The sequence below is a fragment of the Lissotriton helveticus genome, chromosome 8 (assembly GCF_964261635.1).
Source record: "Lissotriton helveticus chromosome 8, aLisHel1.1, whole genome shotgun sequence".
Classification (NCBI taxonomy): Eukaryota; Metazoa; Chordata; class Amphibia; order Caudata; family Salamandridae; genus Lissotriton; species Lissotriton helveticus.
The window spans coordinates 1504456275-1504474748 of NC_136069.1; the positions used below are offsets into that span (position 1 = coordinate 1504456275).

Genomic DNA, 18474 nt, shown 5'->3' on the forward strand with positions numbered 1-18474 from the left:
TATGTTATCAAACTTGACAGAGGAGCCTATTAGTGAATTCATAAATAGATAACAATAGCCTGATGTTCTTCATTGACGCAATAAAATCGTGTTATATCCATTATGTAAATATGGTCCCTTAGAACTGACGGGGTATATATATATACCAGACCCAACTGGAATGAGATGTTTAAATTGATCACAACAATGCCTTGTATTGGAACATATAGAAGAGTGAATTCCAATCATGTCATGAGCTACTGTATGTAAATATTGTATGTATGTGTGTGTAAATAGTGACCTATAACCTCTCGATCTATAAATTGTAAATACTAGTATGCTACGACTTTTTAAATTACCTAATATAATTATATGTATGTTTTTGTATTTCTTTATAGTTTTTGTTGTCCTGTACAGTCTATACGTGAATGACGGTCACCTGATGAAGGCAGAATGCCGAAACGCGCGTAGTGTCAATATTCACCGCTTTTGCCCACTACAATAAGACTACTGACCGATTTGTCTTTGTCGGTTTTTGTGATATGTGTTTATATATTTTTCAAAGTTTCTTGTGTAATTGTATATACCTTTATCAAATGAATTATTAATTTTTATAAGTATAATTATCTATCCAAAGAGCCTATATAGGACACCAAAAATAATCAGACAACTACTGTTATAAAATAAAAATAAAAGATTCATAAAAAATATATATCTCTTTGTGATCTTGAAAATATAAGACTGTGTTAATGTCGTAGCTATACACACGAGGGTGTGCATGAGAGGTTTGTGGCGTTCTTTTATGAAATGTTTGCTATAATTTCTTTTCAAAACTGCTTTTGCCCTACCTATAGCAAATATATTTTCGCGTAGGGGTCCCCTGTTTTTCAAACTATGCATCATATACCAAGCCAGCCTCTCACACACACAAATTGTACATTGTAATTATAGTCCTCCAAACTCATGGACATGGGTGTTAACTGAGGTGAAGCATTGGAAACACCACTTGTGGTAAGCACTTTTGTGAGGCGCTTATGATCACATCTCAGAATAACTGGGTTCCCAGCAGAAACTGGTGAAAATGTTAAAATCCCCCCACACACACTCCAACGTTTATCTCTCTGCCAGTGAGTACTTTTCATCCGCTGAGGAAGAAGACAGCGAGGTGCAAAGGCAGTCACCTCTTCTTCCTCAGACTTAACCACTTGGGTTAGTACTTCTTTTACTACTCGCATCAGTGGTTGTTAGAAATGGGATTTCTGGCTAGCTGAGACTTGCGCCAAAGCGCGGCAGAAACCACCACTCTAGTCAGGATAAGGGAGTAACACATCTAAAATAACCCCTGCTGACCCACTTGGTAGCCTGGCATGACCCGCCAGGCTTATAGTAGAGGCAGTGTGTAAAGCATTTGCACATAACCAACAGTAGAACAGTGTAAGCACTACAAAAGGACACCACACCAGTTTAGAAAAATATCCAATTTTTATATACTTAAGACAAGACCAAATACGCTAAAAATCCACAATACTATACTTAAAAGTTCAAAGTTCAAAAACATGTTGATTAAAAAGAGTTCCTTGTGCAGATAGCTCCGTCCGGGACAATCACGGCGGTGTGAACAACAAATCCAACAGATCTAGCTGGTCGCGGGGTCGCGGACCAGCTACAGTGTCAGGAAGACCTGCAAACAGTACCTGTGAGAAATGCAGGGCTATGAGGCCCTTGAAGTCACTCGCATTGCAGGTCGAGCTCCTCTCTGATGGGATCCAGAGCGCTGGCGTCAGCAGGCGTCGGGTCCCGCGGTGCGAAGTGCAGCAGTGCGGCGTGCCGTGCCCCCAGGTCGAGGTGCGAGCAGCGGCTCGGTGGCGGCGTCAGATGGCGTTGTCGGTGAGACCAGGGTCGCGGTGTGAGAAGAAGGCGGTGCTCGCCATGGTGCTAGCAGGTCACGGTGCAAGCAGCAGCGATGTCATTGCTGAAGCGCTGTCGTCGGCTGACGAACTGGAGTCGATGGCGCCGGCGTCTGTAGGCTAAGGCTGCGGTGTGGGATGAGGGTGGTGCGTTGTGTAACTTTCGAGTGGTGCCCCCGAACCACAGTGCAAGCAGCGGCATCGAAGTCAGTGGGAGGTGGCGGCGCCTTGATGGCCAGTGCGTTGTTGTGTAGCGAGGTTCGGTGATTGTGTCCGCAGGTGTCCTCGTGAGACCAGGGTCGCGGTAAGGCATGGCAGCGGTGCCCTCTGCGGTGCCAAAGCTTTGACGTGAAGCAAGGCGGTGCAGAGTGCGGTGCCCACAGATTGCGGTGTGACCAGCGGCTCGGTGATGGCGTCAGCAGGTGTCGTCGGTGAGACCAGGGTCATGGTGCAGCGGTGCCTTCAGGACACGGGTTCGGCAGGGTCGTCGTAGACATTATCGAGTGGCGTTCTTCGGGTTGCAGCACACAACACACAGTCCCTAGTGCTGCGGGTCGAAGAACCTGAAGTCTTTGCTGTTCCTGAAACTTTGTGAACAGGGGGCAAGCTCTAGCTCAAGCCCTTGGAGAGTTTCACCAATTCGGTTGCAGAAAGTCCAGTCCAGGCCTTTCACTACCAAAGACAGAAGCAGCCACTGCAGGTCAGCCCAGTAAAGCACGCAGCAAAGCGGTCGTTCCTTTTAGCAGTTTCTCCGGCTCTTCTTCTGTGCAGTCTTCTTGATCCAGATGAGTTCTAAAGTTCAGGGGTCTGGGACCCAGCATTTGTACACAAAAATCCTTTGATCTTCCAGGCAGAGAGTGTCGGTGTCTGGCCAGAACCAGTTGGGCCGTCTCTGGCGTGAATTCCTGGCAGGAGGTGGAGACAGCTTTGTCAGAGGCAGACCAGGTCCTTTGAGGTGCAAGGAAATCTCCTCCCTCTTCCCCCCATCGTAACACAGGTCCGTTTAGCCCTTTCCTGCCCTACCTAGACTATAGGGAGCCACCCTGCTCCCCAGCCATCTGTCGTCTAAAAACCAGACAGGCAATCCACATTCCAGCAGAGGCACACAGGATGACCGAGCAAAATAATACCCACTTTCTAGAAGTGGCCTCTATGAACTCAGAATTAAAAGGGCACCCTCGTTAAAGACTGCGTCTTTAGACGCCGAGGTCAGGCATACCAAACTTCATTCACTTATACCGTTTTCGGGCTACGTACATGGGTGGCACAATCCGTGCTGCAGGCCTACGAGTAGCGGTTGACTCACAAGCCCCGGGACCTGCAGTGCCCTTTACTGGGGACTGACAAATAAGTCACACATCCAATCGTACACAATTTTAACACAGGAGCACCAGCGCTTTACCACTGATCAGCAGTGCGAAAAACGAGCAGAAATGTTATACCAGCAAAAACAGTCAAAACCCGGAGGGCAGAAAGCAAAAACTCAGGGGAAACAAGCCAAAAGATGCCAAGTTTAACAGTGGTTATTATACTGTTCCCTTCAGGACAAACTATAAAGAGGTAGCGCACTACAAATGTCCTTTAGTCTACAAAATGCATCCTGACACTCTGATGACCACTCAAATGTAGGCTTGATCTTTTGGAATTGCCTGATAGGATAGGTCTTTTGTGCAAAGTTATTCACAAACTGTGCATAAACTTCTGTTAACCTGAAATCTTTACTTTTGCGTGGCGGTTCATTGTTAATTGCCGGTCTCAAAACTTTCTTCCATCCATGCCAACTTTGTGCCCCTGATACAACATAACATCCCTTGCAAATTTGTACTTGCTGTATTCAACAGTACAACCTTTTATTTTCAGAATTCATAAGATCTTCTTCAACATTTTATCATCTTCTGTTTTTGTTCTCGCCGGCACCAATATGTCATCCTGGAGGAATATGACATATTTTACACTGTTAAAGAATTCAAACATTGGTGTTAGTAACATGGCTGCTGGAAACACCAGACCAAAACACTGGAAACACAAGACCAAAACAACCCTCATACACTGAAAACACCCCGTGGAAGTAATAAAGGCAGTGAGCCTCCTATTTCTATGATGCAATAAGATTTGGTGAGATCCCGCAATTAAGTCGATGATTTATTTATTAATTTATTTTGCCAGTTGTAGAGCGCCTGGTTACTCCGCTGGTGTGTCCCCGCGCTAATAGCCAAACAGATATCCGAACTGTGAGGGTTAGAGTCAGGGAGAGACAGAGCTCTGCCTCTCACCTGTAGACAGAAGGTTGCGGGAAGGTCTAGAGACTAGCAGGTGGAAAGAGTCAGGTCTTTAGACTTATGTGAAAGGTCATTTCAACTGGCTCTGTTCTTATTTCAGCTGGCAGAGTGTTCCATTGTTTAGCTGCTAAGAATCTAAAAGATCGGTCAACCATAATAGCCTTTCTGATTCTGGGGATCGTCGCAAGTGCTTTATCCTTAGATCTTAGATTTCTGTCAGGTATGTGAGTTGCCATCAGGCTCTGAAGGTATAATGACCCTTTCTATGCCAAAATACAGTGGCAATGGCATATTGCTTTAAACAATATTCTCTTTTCAACTGGCAGCCAGTGGAGCCTGGCTAAGGCTTTTGATATGAAGGCTCTTCTTGGCAGGTTCAGCACAAGGCGTGCTGCTGCATTTTGTATAGATTACAGCTTCATTATTCCTTTTTTTGCTGCGCCTAAATACAGGACATTTCAGTAGTCAATTTGGGAAGGGACCACAGTGTGTACTAGCATTTTCCTGGAAATGATAGGCAATAGATCAAGGACATTTCTCAGAGCTTTTAGAGTGCCAAAACATTTGCCTGTGACTCTCCTGATTTGACTCTCAAATGTCAGTTTGGAGTCAAGCCATACTCCCAGATTATTTACTTCTATTTTAGGAGTTGGCAGCTGCCCCAATGAGTTAGGCCACCATGTCGACGACCAGATGGATGGCGTTTTTCCTACGATCATCACCTCCGTTTTACTGCCATTAAGTTTCAGACAATGATTAGACATCCAAGTTGTTACCTCTTCCATGCATTGTGAAAAATTATGGGCAGCCAGGCCCGGGTTTATGGGACAGTGTGATAATAAGCAGAGTATCGTCAGCATAGGACACAATAGACACCTTGTGCCCCTCCACTATAGTGGCAAGTGGTCCCATGTATAGAATAAACAATGTGGAGCTAAGGATTGAGCCCTGTGGAACTCCCTGTGGTAAGGGAAAACTCTTTAACGTATGGGTGCCTTGTGTAATCTGGAAGCCTCTAGATGACAGGAAGGATCACATCCATCGCAGAGCCCTGTCCCTGACTCCACATGACTCTAACCTTTGGAGGAGGTGGCCATGTGATATAGTGTCAAAAGCTGCACTGAGGTCCAATAGGATCAGAGCAGCTGTTTGACCTTAGTCCACATGCCGTCTTAGGGTCTCCGTAGCCTGGAGAAGGGCTGTCTCCGTAGAGTGTGCAGCTCGGAAGCCGGATTGTGAGTGATACATTAGGTTGTTACTGTCAATATGCTTGTTGAGCTGCATATTCACTATTTTTTCTACTATGTTTTGCAAAGAAAGGTAGTAGTGAGATAGAGTGTAGGTTCCGAATGGTCTATTTGAGGGTTTTTTCTTAGAGGGCGAACCATAGATTCCATTCATCAGGAAGCTCTCCAGATTGAAAAGAGTGGGTGATAAGATCAGATATTAAGGGCAGAATGCAGCAGTAAATCTGGGAATGCTGGGACCCTCAGGGATCCAGATTTGATCCCCCTCGCTAGCTTCCTCAGCTCATCTGTTTGAGGCATCTTGAACTCCTCAAGGTTATTTCCTTTGAGTACTACGACGTAATGTCGTTGCTGCTTTTACCGCGTTGTGCCTCTATGGGGAAGGTGTTGTGAATCCTTCCTACTTTATCAGTGAAAATTTCTGCAGTCTTGTTGCAGGACTCTTCCGTGTTTGAGGGAGGTTTGGTTCGTTTTTCCGCTGATTTTAGTGATTTAAGAATGGTCAACATTTCTTTAGAGGAGTTTTAAGCCTCTTCTATCTTCCCGGTATAGAAAGCACTGCGAGTTTCCTTTATAAGTGCATGGTATGTTTTGAATTGTATTTTGTATTCCTCATTGATATTTGTGCAGAAGTTTTTACGCCATCTGCGTTCTATCAGTTTACACTTGTGTTTGGCTTCCTTAAAATCTCATTAAACCAAGGAGCTGAAGGCCTAGTTCTCTTGGCATTCGTCGTAGTCCATGGGGCTACTTCATTCAAAGCTTCAATTATCCACCCTCCCACCTGTTTATTGTCTACATTAGTGTACATATCTAGAACTGGTTCATTTTCCACAGTGCCTGTGTAAACGTATGGATGTTAAAATTACCCCATTTCCTTCGAGTCACTGGCATTTTAGGTTTTTCTACTGAGAGACTTTGGGTTGGGATAAGAAAATGAATTAAATGGTGGTCAGACCATGGGACTGGTAATGGGACGCCCACTTCAAGATCAATTATGTTGGTGAAAATCGAGAGAACCAACTCACTCATTCAGTCATGAAAAGAAATTTGTTTATTTTAAGTAGAGGAAACCTATCAATGAGAATACTTTTGTTTAAGTCGCTATTAACTTATAGCTAACTAATAGTTAACAACTACATCCTAGCATTAGCACATAATCCAAGACCAGAATCAATGTTCTTTTGAATTACTCATATGATTCTATTATCCCATCACTTATGCACCTGCCTAACTTTATGTACACAAGGTCTAGTATTGTCCTTGAAAACAATCCTGTGCTTAAAGTCTTTGCGGTGATCAATTGTCCCAGAAAATACTGTGGGAAAAGCTTTCAACATCCCATTCCTATGCTCCCTTTTTCATCAATTAATAACCTGTTTTCCCAGCTACTGAGATTTCGTATCATGCCTAGGTCTCCCTAGTCTATCCCCCCAAGCACAGATAGGACTTTCTCTGCTATGTATTATTTCCTCTCAGCTTTCCTCCCTTGAACCTCAAACAGTAGTCTTCTAAATACTAACATCTTGAGGGGTTCCCCAGTAAAGTTCTCCGGGCTTATATCTGATTCCTCGAGATCCTCTACCAATTTAGAGATGACTGTGTGTCTCCACACATACTTATTACCTATAGTTTAGGGAGAGCCGAGTAACCTTCTATGCTCATACTGATCCTTCTCAAAACTATGTTACATAAGGCTTTTTGTCCTGCTCATAACTCTACCACTAAGACCTCACCTCAAACACTGAGCCCACATTAGTCTGGCTTGCAATGAAACTCACTACCTCTATCTTACCATTCACACACTTGACTCGATTGTACTTCCTCTTGTGACACAGCCTATAAAAGTGTCTCAGGGAAACACAAACTCGGCATGTATCGTTTAGAGCAGGGCATTGCTTACTGAAGGTAAGATGGTCAGAACTTCAACATCTGTAACACCTTTTGCGTTCTCAATGTCCATTTCCACTTTCCTTGCCATTGCCACAAACTTTTTCAGTGATGGTTACCCATCCATCCACAGCCTATCTTTAATACTGGAATGGTTGGTGTGCATGACTATGTGATCCATAATTAATTCATCATGTAACAAACAAACTAAAGTGACAAATTATTGCCTACTATTTCAAAACAGAAATGCAATCATGCATCTATTCTTTTTTCCTGTTTTCCATTAAACAACTTAGAAGAATCAATTGCTACAAACATATTTGCCCAAAAATAAAAATGTCAACGTTTTCAAGAGCATCAGTAAGCATATCATCTTGTCCATTATGTCTTTTTTCAATTTGATTAGAATTTTTAAGCATCCTGCCCGCAAACAATGAGTAAATATTTTCTACTTTTTCTTTATTGTAATTTTATTCTCCTCAAACATAGAAATAAAGGTGGTAGAGGGGAGGAGCTAAGATGGCGACCGGGACGGACGTGTAGGCTCCCGGCTCCGCAAGCCTTTGTCTCCCGCGATGCTATCCTGATACTATCCTGCTATCATTCTACAGCGGGAGGACTGTGATAGTGCGTGGTGGTGGTTCGCGTTCCTCCGAGGTCCCTGCCTGCCTGGAAACCGGAGATATCGTTGAGATTGTTTGCTAGCCTTTGTTGCCCTTGAACCGGGACCGGCGTTCTCGTATGCCGCTGGAGGCTGCTGGGGCGGCGGCGATGGCCCGGGCTGGGACGGAGCTGGCATCTTGCGACGCGCTGTCTGCTGTGAAGGGAAACGACGGACCCTGCTTCGACCTGCGCGCATCGGCTGAGTGAGAGCTTATTCTGTTCCTTTCTCATTATGGAACAATGCAGGCGGGCTGTGCTGCACTGACCCCATTTTGGCGCTTGCCGGACGATGGTGGTTAGCCCCCGTTTTTTCCCCCGCCTCGAGCCACAAATGGGACGACGCTCGCTGTGGGCAGATCATCTCTAACGTGACCGGACAAGTTCGGCGGCTTTGCCTCCTGCCTCTCGGTGCCGGTTACACCACCGCAATCCTGTGTATCCCCTGCGAGGTGTAATGGCGGCTGGCTTTTTGGCTGGTGGGGTGAGTGTCTCCTCTACTCCGGACTGTGTCGCCTTGAGTTCAACTGAGCGAAGTGTTGGGCCGTGTGTCACGTTTCATGTTGCGGGCTGGTTAGATCGACAGCCGGTGTTAACGTATGGCTCAGTCCTGGCCGCTCTTGCCGATTTAAGTTCTGAATGGGAGAAGTGCTCCCAAGTGCTGTGTGGGAAACTTGATGCTGTCGCACTGGCTCTGGACTATGCGCCACTGCCCTGCTCTAATGGATGTGCTGCCCAGCCTCCGCTGTTCTTTGACTTGGCTACGGTGCTACCACATGAGTGCGGGGAAGATCGGTCCTCCAGCTATGAGGGTGCTTGTGTCCTGCAATCCGCCTTCCTGAGCAGCGCTACAATGTCTCCCTCTCTGCCGGGGCCTGTGCCGTCGCCCTTGATGTCGCTACTTTCGTTTCTGACGCCGCTGCTACAACTGCCTGTTCCCCTTGCTGCCTTTGTCTCGCTGGCTGGGATGTCCCTACACTGTACTGCATTTTATCGGGCGAAACTGGGAATTCACCTTCTTTGGGACAATGGAACTGTTTGTGATTGGCGATGTCCATTTTGTGTTGGTGCACGTCTTCTTCACCAAAGGTGGCCATTTTGTTCCTTTGTTCGGACTGGGGCGGGTCTTCTTTTGGCGCCACGCTTAGGGAGCCGCCCACGAACTGGCCAGGGCTAGGGATTTCCTTTTTACATCTTGTGATTGAGTGGCTGGTGGGGACTCGGTCTGGGGCGCTTCCACAACACGTACTACTGTGACATGTGATAATTCTCCCCATTTCATCCTGTGCTTATGTCATTTGCGATTGCTTGTTATGTAAGGGGTAGAATTCACACTTGTGGCGGAGAACTCCGGGAGAATTTCGATTTTGCCCTCCTCCAATCTTTTGTGGTTTCCTTTTTCTTTTCTCTCTTTCTCTCGTTTCTATATTTCGGGTTCATTATTGGGCGACAGGCACACTGCTGGGGGGGGGTAGGCCGTAGCCCCTGCATGCGTGTAGGGTGGGGGGTAGGTGGTGGGGATTATTATTTTTTCCGTCTTTGTTACTATGGGCCTTATTTTTTGTTTCTTTTCTCAACACTTTCCTTTCTTGCTTTAACTTGGGTCCGCGGGTTGGTTTGTTACGGGGTGGGTAACGGGTGACATGATCTATATCTGTTGTTTATTATTCCTGTTGCATATATCCTTGTGTCGCCATGCGAGTGGGGAATTGCATTGCTTGCTGATACTTCTTCCACGATGTTGCCCACTCATGCTGTCAGAGGATTGTCCGGACTCCGTCTCTTTTTGTGCTTTATTTGAAATCGTTTTGTATTAAGAGAAAAACCTTTAAAATTAACCTTCATTGCTCCTGTTCTCAGTAACACGATAATGTCTGGTGTAACCCTACTTGATTGCTACTTAGTGTAGATGTGCTACTGAGTCGCAGCATTGCTTGCAACATTGTCTCGAATGAGGTTGTGGCCGGCCGGATGGTTATGGGCCCGTATTTGTTTTTTTGCAATTTCACAATAAAGGTTTTTTTTAAAAAAAAAAAGAAATAAAAAAAAAGAAATAAAGGTGGTAAAGTAGTCTACTGGGTACTGGAGACCCCCATCACAATCCACCCAAACAGGATGCACTTCTGTGCATTCTTGATGAGGTTGGGGATAAACGAGGAGATCGATCTCACATTGAGATGACGACGCTAGTGGCAAACTGGGACATTGCTCGAAAGTGGAGATCGGTCACGCCATCAACACTCCTTGAATAGACTGTTGGGAACAATTGGAAAACACCATATGCACTGCCAGGGTTGCCCACAGAAAAATTCCCAGATATGGGGCAAATGGATGGACTACTGTGGATTAGGCATGACCCCTCTTATCATAGACAATGTAAGGCCGCAGAGACACACTTGGGTGTGCGGATAGAAGGTGCGAGTATGTTTTTTACATCAGTGGTTCCCAACCTTTTGACTTCTGGAAACCCCCACTGAATAATTATTGGAATCATTGGACCCCAACGAGTCATTACTGGAATCCCGGGACCCCGGCCTAAGCATTGTCAAAGATTTGAACCACAAAACAATCCACAAAAAATACAGAAAAAAATATTTGTCAAACAAATACACAAATGATGACACATTTTATTTAATTTGCAAATTAGTTTTCATGGCGGCCTCACCGCCATGAAAACTGTGGCGTTGAGGAAACTTGTAATATGCTTGGTGGTGCTGCAGCGGCACCGCTAGTAAATTGTGGGCCTCAGACTGCTGCTGGAACGCCAGGGATCATGGATCCCTGTTTGTGGCAGCGGTCCTGTGGCAGTCCAACCACCAAACTTGTAATATGGTGGTTGGACCGCCGGTGCAGCGGTGCCTAAACAACCACTGTGGCTAGGGAGGTCCATTGGACCGCCGTAGTCATAATCAGGCCCTATGTCCACTGTGGTTTCACACTGCGGTTATCTCACCAAACGCAATTAAGAAAATGTTCACTTCAAATTTCAATAACACTCAATTTTGAACTTTAGTAATCAAATTTCCATTACTGTATTTGTTTTTGGTTCAGATTTCCATTACTGTATTTGTTTTTGGTTTATAGTCTTGGAAAACACAAAGGTATACTTACTAGAGCATTGACTGTGACTTTTTTATGGGACCGAATATATAAAAAAATAAAGTCATTTACAATACAACCAAAATCTTGAAGATTGTCCTTTCTTGACCACAACAAAGGGTATAGTGTCATGATACTACTTATACCTCATTATATGGATTTACTGGGCTTAGGGTCTTACCCAGACAAATATCTTTCGCACAAGTATCAACAATTCTATGACAAAATCAGTGCTAGACCTAACATTAGTTTAGACCCTTCAGTCAGTGCACATAAAAGCTAAACTCCTCAACTCATAGGCTTCTGTCGGGTAACACCCACCCTAGGGGTCTAATACACACTGACCCACCAGCCTCTCTTCTTCGCCCGCCCAGCTGGAACAGCAATCTTCATACAATGTGTTTTTATATAGCACTTATCCATTGTTCATACACTGTAACAGATTGCTGCTGTTGCTAGGCTCCACAAGTTATGGACCTTCTGGCGAGTAAAAGGCTGAGTCAATAAAGGTAATCGGATATTGCAGCTTTCCAATTTCTTGAAGAAATAAACGTTCAGCAGGTCAGACGACCCTTTGGGTGGAGAGACTCCGCCGTTGTGCCATCGCCCACTGAGGGAGCATCAAGATGGACCGTGCTGCCAGATGTGGCAAGAGCGTCCAAGTTTGGTGATATAAACCACTCAGGGCAGAAGGGGAAACTGGGGAGAAAGGAGACGGGAAAATCTACCTGCCTGAGTGTTTACTGCGTATACATTAACCATTGTTTGTGTAAAATCAATCAAAAAGATTTCAAACAAATGAATGTTGAACTGCCAACAGCATGCTAACAGACAAGGTCACAGCTGGGCAAAGAGAACAGAAACCCATGTAGTAAGATAATACTAAGTTAAAAATGGCTCATATGTGTGTGTTTATTGTTTAAAAAAATGAAATAGAATTGCAAATAATTCTTTTCTGATAAAATATTTCAATAACATCTTTCTGTAATTCTAAATAAATAATATAAACATTCTACTTTAGCTGAGATTTTCTTTATTAATAAAGCTTTAAAAATAATTATGATTTAATATATTTAAAATAAGCAATTAATTCAAAATAGTGCTGTAGTTTTAATTTTTTCTATATTTAAAATAAAAATCTAAAATTAATTTACATTCATATATAACATACACATATTTCACTGATTGTTTTAAAGGATAATAAACGATTTTAATGTTCCCTATACTTTACCATGGAGAGAACTCCACCCCAGTGGCCCCTAAGATCTTACACCAGGATCAAACTTCAGTATCTCTGCGACCATAGATGGTAAAAGCAGCACCAGACAAATATCATTCTCGTTTTGAAAAAATAATAAGTAATGACAAAACAAAATTGCTAAGACAACGGGTACAGAAAAGTATCAGTTGACTATTATATAAACCAAATGCGCTTCAGTAAACCTCACACAAAATTATACAAACTTCTAAAGACTGAAACACAATTCCGAACACATTAAGATCAGAAACGCAGCAACCATGAATTTTGAAGATCATTTTTTGGATTTCGCCTGTACAGCGCTTGTGAAATATATAGTATTTAATATATCTTATAAGGCCCTTACTTCTTATTTGTCCATGTGCTTGCCACTTTACTTTTCCTCCGCTTCTGTTGATTGAAGCGTTCTTTTTCATGTTATTCCTTGTGTGTTTCTCTTACTAGTCTCCCATGGCCCAAGTACTCATTTTAATCCTATTTGGTGGGTGGAACTTCTTTTATTTGCTTTCACAGCATATGTCCCGGTTTTTGGCTTTAAAATTCTGTTCACCCTACTCATGTCCTCAGGACGCTGTTTCAAAAAACCCTGTTATCAGGAGTGTATGAAGAATAACACGTAGACCACAAGTCCCAGAATGCACTAGTTTGTTACACGCAGCCTTTCCAAGATTCTCAGGTTCATGTATGGGAGCTCATTCAGTTCAGGTTTATCTTTGGCATTAAAAGTACTACAGGACCCAGAATGCAAAGTGAGGAAGCCTTGACTTGCTGATCTAATCGCACATAAAAACTGTAAACCTAAAATTGTGTGTCATGTTAAAAACATATTTTTGCAGCAAACTCGGTCTGAATTTTCAATGGTTTCGATACGGGATTGTTTGTTCTGTTTTCTTCTGTGCAGAGTGCGTGCAACAAGTGTGGGGTCACCGCTTTAACCCCACCGGCACTCTTTTATGGCATAGCGATATATTTTAAGATTTTTCATGCACTGCAGGTCATTTATATATTACGTTTTGTGAAAATTCGATGCCCACAAAGATGTAAATGTGCACTATTGAATTCACATTTGCTCACAAGTATAACATATTACAGCTGATACGAGAGCTCCTAGATGATATCTGTTCATAAATTGGACAGCACAATGCATGAGTATCACATGTTTGTGTCCAGAAATATCGTCTACAGTATTATATTGGGAATCGATGCAGGTAACATCTGCCTACTTATATCTGTATAATTAAAAAAAAATCAAATCCCACCCTCCACCCCAAGAATTGCCAAATCTAATAGGTTTCACCTATATGAAACCTATTGGCTTTGTCAATGTTTTTTTGCATGTTTCACAGCAGGTCAACTGCTATCCACCGTGTATAAAAAGATTGACAAAGAAAATAGATTTTGCGTAGGCGACCCCAATCACTCTTATGTGCTAAGATACCCCCCTCCCCGAATAACCTCCCGAGGAGTTCCTTGCTCCCGCGCCCCAATAAAGCCAACCATCAATCAGGAGTTTGTTAAAGCGCAACTACTCACCCATAAGGGTCTCAAGGCGCTAGGGGTGGGGGGGGTGCAGGTTCCATTCCATCAAGGAGGGGGTCTGTCGAAGAGCCAGGTTTTGAGGTTTCTTGCGAAGTTGGGGAGCGATGTTGTCTGTCTGAGGTGGAGCGGAAGGGCGTTCCATGCTTTGGCCGCGAGGAAGGAGAAGGAGCGGCCTCCCGATCTAGTCTTTCTGGTGCGGGGGACCACGGCGTAGGAGAGCTGGGCTGATCGTAGGGTCCTTTGGGGGGCGTGGAATTTGAGCCGGCTGTTCAGGTATGCTGGTCCGGTGCCGTGGAGGGCCTTGTGTGCATGGGTGAGCATCTTAAAGGTGATTCTCGCCTCGACGGGGAGCCAGTGGAGTGTGCGCAGGTGCTGGGACATGTGGCAGTGTTTTGGCAGGTTGAGGACCAGTCTTGCGGCGGCGTTCTGGATGTTCTGTAGCTTGCGGATGAGGTTTTTGTTTATTCCGGCGTAGAGTGCGTTGCCGTAGTCGAGTCTGCTGGTGACCAGGGCATGAGTGACTGTCTTTCGGTGTTCGAGGGGGATCCATTTGAAGGTCTTACGAAGGAGGCGGAGGGTGTGGAAGCAGGAAGATGAGACAGAGTTGATCTGGCGGTCCATTTTGAGCTCGGAGTCCAGGATGATTCCCAGGTTGCGTGCGTGGTCTGTGGGGGTTGGCGGGTTTCCGAGGGCGGTGGGCCACCAGGTGTCGCTCCAGGCGTCGGGGTTTGGGCCCATGATGAGTACTTCTGTTTTGTTGGTGTTTAGTTGTAGGCAGCTGTTTTTCATCCATTTGGCGACGGCTTCCATGCCTTCTCGAAAGTTGCGTCTGGCGGTGTTGGGCTCGTTGGATAGGGAGAGGATGAGCTGGGTGTCGTCTGCGTATGACACGATGTTGAGTCCGTAGGTTCTGACGATGGGGGCAAGTGGAGCCATGTAGACGTTGAAGAGCGTCGGGCTGAGGGAGGAGCCCTGGGGGACTCTGCAGGTGGTAGGTGTGGGGTCTGAGAGGAAAGGGGGGAGTCTGACCCGTTGAGTCCTGCCGGAGAGGAAGGAGCAGATCCAGTCGAGGGCCTTGTCCTGGATTCCTGCGTCTTAGAGTCTGCATATTAGGGTGCGGTGGGAGACTGTGTCGAACGCCGCTGATAGGTCTAGGAGGATGAGGGCTACTGTTTCTCCTTTGTCCAGTTGGATGCGGATGTCGTCTGTTGCGGCGAGGAGGGCGGTTTCCGTACTGTGGTTTTTTCTGAAGCCGGATTGGGAGGAGTCGAGGATGTTGTGTTCTTCAATGAATGTGGCGAGTTGGCTGTTGATGGCTTTCTCAATGACTTTCGCTGGGAAAGGGAGCAGGGAGACCACAGTCTGTTCTCCACAGACACCACCAACTTACTGGCTAGCTACAAGACTACCAACGTCAATTCCCCTCCACTCGCCTCTCCTAACAATTCTACTCAATTCACCATTCAGACCATCTCTTCCGTCAGAACTTACCAGCCTCTATCTCAAGGGGCACCCTGATTCAAGAATCTAATCCATATCCCCCTTATCAGTCCAGACACTCACTTCACCAAAACAGTTGCGTCAGAGCTAAATTGTATGCTCCATAACTGCAGATCTGCAACCAAACACAAACTGGAAATCTCTGACACTATCACCCACCACAATCTCGACATGCTCTTTCTCACTGAGACCTGGTTTAACGACTCCTCTCACACTTCATTTGATCTTTTGATACCTACTGACTACTCTATCCTCAGAAACGACAGAACAGACAAGATCGGGGGAGGTGTTGCGATTATCTTCAGAAACTCCCTTCAAATCAAAGCCTTTCCCACCATCCTCTTTCGCACTTTTCAATGCCTTTCCCTAGAACTCCAAGTTCATCATGGCTCACCCTTCAGATTCCATGCCATCTATCACCCGCTTGGTAATTGCTCTTCCTTCATGGAGGAACTCATCAACTTCATTAGTGGCAAATATTCACAAAGCGACAAGCAGATCTTCCTAGTTGATTTCAATCTCCACCAGGGCTCCGTGGAAGACTCAGCTGCCAACAAGCTTGCAACCTTTCTCTCAGCTAACGATCTTGTCCAACACTGTTTGGAAATTACACACGCCAAGGGTTCAATTCTGGACCTTGTTATTTCTAAATCAGACCAGCTTACCACTGCTCCCCCCATCTGTGTAGACTGGTCAGACCATTTCCTCATTCCCTTCCGTTTTCACCTCTCGCACATTATAACTCTCGGCCAACCTAAAAGAGCCTCTACTTTATTAAGCAACACAAAAACATTGATCTTGGGACTCTATGTGATTCTGCTATGCATTCACTTCCTAGTCTAGACCCCAATACGGATGTCTATGATCTCACTTCCCATTGCCTCTCAATCCTTGCAGTCGAAATCGACAAGGTTGCTCCACTCCAAAGCAAAAGGAAAAGACCCACCCCGTCAGCTCCTTGGTTCAATTAAGCTCTCTATGACGAAAGGAAAAACCTTAGAATCTTGGAGAAACATTGGAGACAATCTCTATCCACCTCTAACCTCTCTCTTTTACTCTCAGCAAGATCCAATTACCACAAGCACATTTTTCCAGGAAGAAAACATCTCATTTCAGATCCCTCCTCGATTTAGCTAAAAACAGACCCAAAAAACTTTTCGACCTGATCAAAAACCCAAATTATTCTCTCCAAACCATCAAACCTGAGGATGTTTCAAAGGAAGCAACTGAGTTGGCTATATTCTTTGATCAAAAGGTAAAATCTCTGGTGGAACAGGTCAGCCACCCCACCCCCATTGAGGAGCGAAAATCCTTAGTCACTTGGCAGAACTTTGCCGCCATCTCGCAAGATGATCTCCTCAAATGCATCCTCGAAACCAAACCCTCCAACCATTCTACTGACCCCATACCCAGTGTCATCGCCATTGATTTCTATACCAACACTCTCTCCTATTGGACCAGGCTAGTTAATCTCTTCCTCAGTCAAGGATCCCTCCCAGTTGTCCTCAAAACAGAACAGGGTACCCCTCTTCTAAAAAAAACCTCTGCAGATGCAAACGCCCTCAATAACTTCCGCCCCATCACCAATCTCCCTTTTCTTTCAAAGATCACAGAAACTTTCCCAACACATTATGGACAATAATCTCCTTGACATGTTCCAGTCTGGCTTTATTCAAAATTGCAGCACTGAAACAGCCCTGCTGCGAGTGATCGATGATGCGCTGCATATACTCGATTCGGGGGAATCGTGCCTTCTGATTCTTCTTGACCTCTGTGCAGCCTTTGACACTGTTAATCACAACACCCTCCTTAACACTCTTCAACAGAGAATGGGCGTGGAAGGCACATTACTCAAATAGTTTGCCTCATTCCTCTCGGCCAGATCCCAAATGATCAAGATTGCGAACAGTCTCTCGTCTCCACTGGTGGTTGGTCAAGGCGTCACTCAAGGTTCTATCCTTGCTCCCACTCTATTTAATCTCTACCTGGAACCGTTAGGGGAACCTCCTAAGCAAATCTGGAATCCTCTACCATCTCTATGTGGGTGACACCCAAATCTACCTTAAGGTGTCTTCCTCTCATGATCTCTCACTACTCAACTCTACTCTCAACTCTATTCACAACTGGATGTTAGTTCACTAGCTCATTCTCAATCCCTCCAAAACGGAATTCCTCCTCTTATCTAGCTCTCTCTCACCGCCTCCTGTTCAATCCTGGATGGATCAGTTGAATTTACTCAACAGTAAACCCGTCATTGTTGACTGCGCTAAATCCTTAGGTGTCATACTTGACAAAAGACACAACCTAATCTCACACATCAACTCCATTGCCAAGAGCGCACGTTATCAGCTGCGCCTTCTATCGGGGGATTCGTCGGTTCTTCCAGGAGAATGACCTAAAAACCTTGGTCCAATCGCTAGTTCTCTCTAGACTGGATTATTGTAATTCTCTTCTCACTGGCCTTCCCAAATCTCACCTCTCCCCCCTCAAATCCGTCCTCCATTCAGCAGCTCGCTTCATTTCAGGGTCCAAACAAAGTGACCACATCACTCCTATCCTGTCTTCTCTCCGATGGCTTCCCATCTAGGCTAGAGCTATTTACAAAACGGCGTGCATCACCCACAAAGCTTTGCACTCTTCCTCCCCTCGCTACCTGGCGAATAAACTGAAATTGTCTATAGGCTCAAGACCTTCTCGGAATGCAGAAAACTTCCTGCTTGAGCCCCCCTCCTTCAAAAGGGAAACATTGATGGCGCAATCGTTCTCAGGTAATGCGGTGAGAATCAGGAACTCGCTTCCTCCTTTGCTCCGTGCCATTGCTCCGTGCCATCACCTCCATCCAGATCTTCAAAGAGGACCTCAAATCTCTTCTATTCCAAAGACACTTTCAGAACTAATTCCCTCCTTCTCAGACCCCGCCAGGAAGTTCTTTAGTCATTGTAAATTTGTCATATATATTTATATTTTTGTTTGTACATTCTGTGCTTGCTGTGTTTGATATTGTGTTCCTTTTGCCTGCGTTGTTTTGATTCTATGGCCTGCTATTGTTGTTTGTTTCATTTTTGTAAATCTCTAGTAGTGCCCACAATGAAGCATTGGAAGCATTCCCCGGCGCA

The 18474-nt window shown here is 45.0% G+C and overlaps 1 protein-coding gene across 2 annotated transcripts in view; it reads right to left on the reverse strand.

The window, feature by feature from the left end:
* Positions 1-18474, reverse strand: part of ANKRD42 (ankyrin repeat domain 42) — a 322945-nt gene that overhangs the window by 303357 nt on the left and 1114 nt on the right. The gene's annotated exons all lie outside the window — the stretch shown is intronic.